The 8,385-nt window shown below is 46.6% G+C and overlaps 1 long non-coding RNA gene across 1 annotated transcript; it reads left to right on the forward strand.

Annotated features, from left to right (window-relative positions):
- The first annotated feature begins 245 nt into the window (after positions 1-245).
- On the forward strand, positions 246-7,917 carry LOC122524308. The gene is made up of 2 exons (XR_006305500.1): positions 246-323; positions 7,317-7,917. It is a non-coding gene; the product is annotated as an uncharacterized LOC122524308 (long non-coding RNA).
- The last annotated feature ends 468 nt before the right edge of the window (positions 7,918-8,385 follow it).

Below are 8,385 nucleotides of genomic sequence, written 5' to 3' on the forward strand. Positions count from 1 at the left end.
CCCGTTAGTATCCGCGACCAGGTGCACCATCATTCGCGTAAGCACGCAGTAAATTCCAACTCGGAGAACTTTGCACGCACACATGCTCGCGCGAACGCTCGAACGCGCGAACGCGCGCACCAAGACGCGCCGCAGTACCGTTACGTGGGGAATGCGACGTCGAAACGTGCTGCTGCTGCTGCTTCCCATCCGAATAGCACCGGCTTCCGCAAAACGGCACGACTATACCAAGGGTGAAAGAGAGAGAGAGATAGAGAAAGAAACAAAGAGAAGGAACCTCGACAATCGACGCTACATACGGCATGCATCTTCGTTTCTACCGGGTACGATCATAATATACGCTAAGTCTGAATTATAGGTATTGGCAATAGCTTGCCAGCACAAGCCGTAGAAATATTCTCTTAGGCGTCTCTACCTTCCTAGTTGCGTCCTTTTCTTTCTCTTTGGCTTTACCCAAGGATGAGCCTTACGAACAAAGTACTACTACTATCTATGCTTTATGATCATTTTTTTCCTTCTCTTTGAGTTTCCATTCGGTTTGTTCGTTTTTTCTTTACTTTGGAAAAAAGACTCTTGTCTCTTGCTTCGTTTAATCAAACAATAAGCAGTCGGAAAGAAAAAGACGATAAAAATGAATTTTCTTGTAGCAATGGAAAGAGAATGACGGAAATGAAATAATAGGGAAAAGAAGAGAAAAGAAAATAAGAAAGGTAGAGAACGTTGGCCGAATTATGCAGGCTGCGATCGTTTATACGTTTTTATATCCTACTCGTGACTGAGCGAGTGGCCGGCGTACGGCCTTGAATAACGATCCCTCGCCGTCGTAATAATAAATATCTATGTATGGATCTCCCTTATCTCTTTGACCGTACGTTAAAGCAACCCTTTCCATAGGTAGGCTCCCCTCCGTGTCTCATTTCCCGCTACAGGGCTCGAGTAACGCGTATCGCGCCGTGTCGTTTTTCAAACTGTCCGCTGGGCACGCGCGACCGACCCCTTCTTCCTCTCGGGGCGAATACTCTCACCGAAATTCCGCAGGAAAGAACTTTCGATCGAGAGAGTGACCTCGATATTGCGATACGCCATGCACCACGACGACTCTCTCTCTCATTGAGAGAAACCGAGTCCAAATCTATCGATCGGCGAACGGAATAAAAGAGAAAAATCGAGCAAAGAGATAGAGAGAATAGGGTAAAAGGAGTATAGCTCGGAAAATAGGTTGGAAACTATGTCTGTCTCTGGTTCGGGCTCGAATTCGGTCTTATTACGTATAGACGCTGCTATGCCGGTTGGAAGTCTCGTTGAGACATCCTAGAAGGGGTTACGAGTAGAGACGGTGGTTTCGGTCTCCGAGTGTTTCCGAATCTCAGCGAGGTTAATAGTCGAACGTGCCTGGAGGGATTCGGTAGAAGCAGCAGCTACACCGCTGCTGCGGGTCCGTTTCTCCGCTTCCATTATTGTTCCTTTCGAAAGGGTCGAACTCTTCTTCCCCTTTCCATCGCGTGCTCGCTTCCGTCATAATCAGTCACTCTGGATGTTAAACTCGAAACGTCGATACTTCTAAGATAAGCATTTTCGTTGCTAAGAGAAAACCGCTAAACGATAGAACGCTATTTACCGAGAAATAAATATTAGAAAGATTGGACGAATTCCATGAGAAATTTATTCGCGCGATGACAAAGGAGGAGGACGCATAGGCGAAGAAGAGGGCAGCAACGCGTCAGCTGCTAGGTCACGAAAACACCACCACCACCACCGCCGCGATCCGTTTATCTAAAGAGAATTTATCTTAAGTACCTTCCGCATGAATGCGCATTCGGCGCGACGATGCGCGAATAGCCAAGGCTCGATTGTGGTCTTCGCATAAGATGTTCGAAAGTATAGAGAGGCTTGGCTGCATAGAGATCTCTAAAGCTCGTCTCTAAAGCTCGCGCGCCGCGCCGCCAAATTTCATCGGCCTCCGCCATGGAGAACGCTGCCTCGAGTGGAATGAAGATAACTTTCTATTCAAACAAAACCAAGACGCCCCCCCGCTCTTCTTCCAACGAAACCTGTCTCGTCATCCGCCTCGAAGAAGGATCGCCGCCGATCGCGCACCAAAGAAAGCTCCAATTTCTCTCTCCCGAGTCGAACGTCAGCCTCGATCGATATGTTTCCCTTAGAGGAAACAGCCTTTTCCCCGCACGCTCTCTCGAGCTCGGCATGAACGTGAAAATGCGAGAACGTTCTTTCTCCGCGCGTATGCGACTTATTTATTTTACGATTATAAAAGTCTTCGTCCTTTTTCACTCGCTCTCATACATAATTTGTTCTTTTTCTCGACTAATAGACGGGACTCGGATCAATGCTGTTTTCAATTTCATGCTCGATCGTTACATTTTCCTACCTTATTGTCTTCAGCTCCTTTTAATTTCAAGCGAAGCAACGCACCCGTTTCGTCCTTTACTTCTTTCTTTTATGCAACGAAAAGGAGAAAAGGTGCCGAGGCGTGGTAACAATGCAATTTTGTGGCCGTAACGTTCCAACGGGAGGGGGGAACAAGCCGAGAACACGACAAGATTGTCTTTTGTTCGGTGCTTAAGGATTTATATGCTTGCGTCTATGCCGAGCACGCGCGAAAAAGGACCGCTTTAAGCGGGTCCTTAAAATTAAGCTTTAATCAAATTCAACGAATTTTGCCTCGCTATGTTACCTGCGTGCAACCGTAATTACCGTAGACATCGAAACCAGCTCGTTGATCAAATGTGTAAAAATGTATTTGAAAGAACGAGATCCCGAGTTAAGTTTAACGTAACGCATTCGACGACTGAGGATACTTGATAGGTGCTTGATAGGTATCTACTTTATATATTTAAAAAGGAGAGAGAGAGAGAGAGAGAGAGAGCGATAGACAGAGAGAACATTATACACGCTCCTCCATGCTCCTCCACAATACGAGGTCACGACGTTGCTGGATATTGCGATACCACGGAATTTCAAGATGGCCGTTTCTCGGAGACACGAGGATGCCGAGAGCAAAAGGAATTCAATTTCGTGCTCCGCGTCTTTTGTGCGAAAGGTTATACAGGTATTTATATGTAATATCGACTATCGCTCGCGCATCGATATTTTTACCTCGGGGAAGGAAAAGAAGAAGCGGCAACGGCGAAAGGATATCCAAAGTCCTTCCCGACACTTTTACCCTCGCTCGCGCTTGTTACGTCTCGTTTCTTAAGCGTCACCCTAAATCGATTCGATGACGCGGCGGGTTACGCCGGTCATCGTCCGGCGTGCTTTCCGATCAAACTTTTCGGAAATATACCTCGAAGCTGTAATGCGTTCTAAATGGAAACGATAACGACGTTGACGAAGAATCGTTGTTTTCCCAGTCTCGAGTATCCTCCAAGTAAATGAATTTCTCTCTCTCTCTTTTTCTCTCTGTTTTGCCAGCTAGGAATCCTAGTTCAATCAATATTTAAACGATTAATTACAAGTTTGCTCGAGAAGACTGAAAGAACACTCTTGAGAATGATCCTGACACGTTCGAAAGAGAAAAGGCAAGGGTTTGAAAAGAACTTTCGATAAAACTAGTTCGCGTTTTCCGTGAGCGCGCACCGTAAGAACCTTGTAGCACCTCGATAAAGATCGTTTCAATTGCCCGTTCAATTACCAAGCACGATTCGTAATCGTCCGAGGAAACTTTTTACGAGAATAAGGTCTGCCAGTTACATTTAGATGCATATATATATATATATATATGGTATTTCCACCTTCATTTCCGCATAAATACGGTCTCCTTCGAAGAAACAAAAAATCAAGAAGAACTTTTCTAAAGAAAGAAGAAAGTTTCTCTTGGTCGTAGCTCTTTGCCATTTTCGTTCTTTTGAAAAGCGTTTATTCTCTCGTAAAGACTTATTATACGTTCGGCGTTATGCACGCGTCGTCGCAAAATAAAGAATAGGTAATTCCCATCGGAGCGATCGGTCGGTCGGTTGATCGGTGTCCATTCATCGACCACGAGCAAGTAAGCAATCTACAGAGCGTATCGTTTAGTGTGCGAACTAGGCGTTCAACAAGCGACACGAGCTTTTAACGCGCCAGCCGAGAGAGAGATGGAAAGAGGATCGGCCGAGATTCGCGCTCAAGCTGAAATTGTATGCTGTGCGGTCTCCGGATCGAGGTTTACCTGCGCGCACCATTGTGCACAAATGCTTTGCGCGTGTATCATACCGAGAATGAAGAGCGAGAGGAAACTACTAGTACCTAGGAGGGCATAGTTTGAGGCGACACCTAACCTGAAATCGCTTGACCCGTCGTTACTCTAGCACCGCGCTGCTGGCTGCCGAAGAGGACAAGGACGACCGAGAGAGGAGAAACGGGACAAAGCGTGTGCAGGCTGGCAAGAGTGGGAAAAGGAAGCTTCGGTCGAATGTGCTGAAGAGGGAAACAGGCAGAGAGAGAGAGAGAAAGAGAGTGGACGACTGTGTTCCAACGTAATATGGGCTTGTTCCCGTTTGCGACGGGGTTCAGCCGCGCTTTGCAATTAGCCTTTGTCGCGAGTGCACCGACCAACAGTCCGCCCACCCACTTTTCTCCTCTTGCTCTACCTTCTCTCCTTTCACTCCTCCCCAATACCACCACCAACACCGCCACCATTACCGAACCTCGACGTGACATCCACCAACCGTCCAAGCAGAGTCGCTTTAACGCGCGAAAGAGTGCGCGAAACACAAAAAATAATTGCTAGCTTTGCGGCTCTCGAGCTATACCAGCACCTTTTTCATCTCCTTCCTTTTGCAGTTTCACGCGTTTCTCTTTCCCCCGCCACAAATACGGTGTAATTAAAAAATAAGTACTTTAACCGGGAATCGCGTATTCGTTGGTTGTGGTAAACGTCGTACGCGACGCAAGGGTTACTTTTGATTAACAATTTGCTCGCGAATCGTCTTCTATTCTGGCGACTTTATCGAATTGTCTTACGGACGAGATGAGAGTTCAATGTCCCGTATGAATCGCGATATACACGTGATTAAGAGTAGATTCAAACGGTGTAATAGGGTGTATTCGAGCGTGCGCTCTGAGACCCCGAAGCTAGAATATATCTGGCAAATGGAACGATCGCAATTTGGCTCGCCCGATTTGCCGAAACTTTGAGGAGCTTCGATCGCGTTTCGCAAACGAACGCATCAACCCTACGAATATCGATTTGAAAGATTTTTTTCAGTCGAGACTAGGGGAAGAAGAGACGGGAAAGAAGAAAAATCATTTCTAAAGAGACGAATCTTGCCTCTCCTTCGAGTTTTGATGATTTACCCGCGCAAAGCTTCCGGCAGCGTCTAATAAAAAGAATCGTTTCAAAGCAGCGAATATGCAAACGAACGAGCAAACGAACGAGCAAACGAACTAACAATAAGTACGTAAGATGATTATTATATGAATTCAAAGTAAGCAAAGCCATCCCTTCTTCTCCCTCGATCTCATCGTCCATCGTCGACACTGGATATTCGAGCGAGGGGCAGGGGGCGTGGGGGCGCGGGGGCGGGGTGCTAGAACGAAAGTGGAATTCAAATTGTTATTTTAATATTTATCACCCGCCTCTTAAATCCCTTGAAAGCCCGTCTGCCCGCAGGATACCGAATCCACCTTGAAGCATAATCTTCTCTGAAAAATGCTAAACGCCCAGCTTAGCGCCTCAATATTTCAAGCGCGTTTCAACCGTTATATAAACCAGGGAGATTCGTCGGTTGTTAATCTCAAGAGAAAAGGAAAAATACGGTTTGCGTTCTCGGAAAAAGCTTGACGCACGCGAGATACCTACGTGTATCGTGGTATATCTATATCATCGAGGCCACCTAGAAAAAAGACCCACAATTACGATCCAGATCCTTCAAAGACGGATCTATATCTTTCCGAGCGATCGATCGGTTTGACGAAAAGTTTAAGCACGATTCGAAGGGGTGATTTTAATCGGAGGTTATGCTTCCGGTAATAATCGGCAGTTAGTCGAGGTAGAAGCGTCCGGGAGCTGGGGTTCGCTGATAACGGACTTAGGATGGTTGCTCGCAGAGAGAAGCAAAAGCCCCCGCCGACGACGCGCTGCCCACCCGAACGTGTTCCGATTCCGAACTCGGTGCTACCGTCACGGTTATATCGGCCCAGCTATATATCGGTCCGGGCTATATCGCCCGGCCGGCCAGGCTCAGGCTAGAATCGCCACGAGGGAGAGAAGCTCGAGCAAAGGACCTTCCCTCCGCCGTTCCACGTACATCGATACGAGATAATCGATCGATCGTCTTCTTAATTAGTGGCCAACCATTTAGAATGCCGATTCAATTACACAGTCACGTAATCTGCTTACGCGGCAAGCTCGGTGCTCCCCCTTTTCTACCGCATCGATGTCAGCTTGACTGGTCGTTTGGGTAATCTGACGCGTGCGTTCTACCTTGCGTATCTCTTTCCTTTGATTCTATCGAGTCTATCGATTTGGATCTACGTCGAGTAGATCGATTCAGATTTGCGTTCCCTCCGTGCGTTCCTCCCTGCGCCCCTCTACCCATACCCGATATTTTGCGACATTTCCACCGCGCGACAACAAATTCTCGTAAGCTCGCCCTATTTGCGATAACGCGCAAATTATCGTTAATAAAACGCGCGCGATGATTCCATCGGAGATATTTTTTTGTCGAGAACTAAAAAATAGCCGCTAACTAATTTTGTCAACGCCGAGATCTTTCCCCTATCCTCTTGCCGTATTCTTCTCTCGCAAGCTTTTTTACTCGCTCGACAAACGCCTTCCTCGTTTCGCGGAATATGTTCCGGCTTATGAGGGTCTCCTCGGCGGCGCGTCCTCTTTTTTTATTCCACCAGAGTGAATGTTTATAATACCGTCGAGAACATTTTCCTCTTTTCATGCAAGTGTGTACGACGAGTGCGGATTCGTGGATGGACAATGAAGATTAAAATCGTGTTGCTTTCGCGTAACATTTTTCCCTCCAAAATGATTAACGACGGTAATTTCAAAAGGAAAATTCTATCTTACGTCTTTCAAATAGATTAATGTTGTTAACATACTGTTATTCTCCCAGCGCTAAACGTATCGAGTATCAACGAGAACGTTGTCTTCTTATCGTCGCATTTTACCCTCCTCCTCCTACCCCTCCGCGAACGCATCTAGATCTGACCAGACGGAATTTTTCCGTTCCACTTTCTACTCTCTGTCCTGCATCGATATCGAATTCCACGAATTCTCGTTTTTCCTTTTATTTGCCCGTATACCTAAAGCACGTTCGCACCTACGTTGTTCTCTTTTCTTCTTATTTTCCTTTTTCTTGTTCCAGATCGCTAACGAGAGGGGAGAGCTGTTAAAAAGAAGAAAAAAACGACTCGAGTCATCGCAGGAAAAGGAATTAATTTGAATCTGGCGACTCGTAACGTTTTGCTAGTGGGAGATAGAGGAAACTCGTCATCGGAGATAGGAGCAAAGACGACTGTCTTCTACTCCGTCTCCCTGTCTCTAATCGGAGATTGGCCTCGGATCTCGTGCTCCTTCGCTCGAGTTACGTCGAATACTTCCGAGATAAGCTCGTTACTTAACCCTTCTCTCTTCCTCGGAGTCATCTCTATAAACCTTGGATCGAATTAAACGCGCTGCGACGACTCTCGGCTAGAAACTAATATGCGCCATTTCGTATGATCCTAGGACGGAGATCATTTCGCCGAGGTTTCTACCAATTGTTCGTCTCGTAAAGAATAAGTGACTCGAGTGAAAAGTATTTTTTCTATTCGAATGCATCAAAGTTACGCTATCGCGCGACGCACATGCCCGAAGCAAATAGACGGTACACAGCCTGGCAAGTTTCACTTTAGAAATCCTGCGCGATTATTAGTTGAACAAGTAGTTGCCAGCTCTCCGAGCGGGATTTCGAGGAAAGCGAATGAGAAAGAGAGAGAAAGAGAGAGAGAGAGACGGAAAACAGGTTCTCGAGAGGGTTAAAGCGAGGCTTGATTAGGCCGCGGTAACTTGTTTCCGTCCGGAACCCTTGCACGAACTTAAACCATATTAAATTGCGCTTAAGTCTGGCGCGTGCTAGAAGCTTTCCGCAAAGATGACGATATGGTAGTTACGAGGAGGACGAGAGAGAGACTAAGTTGAAAGGGTGAAAGTAGGAGGAACCACAGACGACGAGATGTGCCACCCTTAGAGTCAAATGCGAACAAACTTTGAGGAATTTAATAAACGCGTAGTCCGCGCAGGTTACGCGCCGTTATTCCAGCTCCTCCGAAAAGGGCCACACCAGCTTTTAAAGTATCTCGAAGAAAGTGAAAGATAGAGAAGAGAGAAGAGAATGTACGCCGTACCGATTCTCTTAAAAAGTTATACTCTCCCCCATCCCACCTGGAAACGTA

The sequence above is a fragment of the Polistes fuscatus genome, unplaced genomic scaffold (genome assembly GCF_010416935.1).
Source record: "Polistes fuscatus isolate 324 unplaced genomic scaffold, CU_Pfus_HIC Scaffold7, whole genome shotgun sequence".
Taxonomy (NCBI): Eukaryota; Metazoa; Arthropoda; class Insecta; order Hymenoptera; family Vespidae; genus Polistes; species Polistes fuscatus.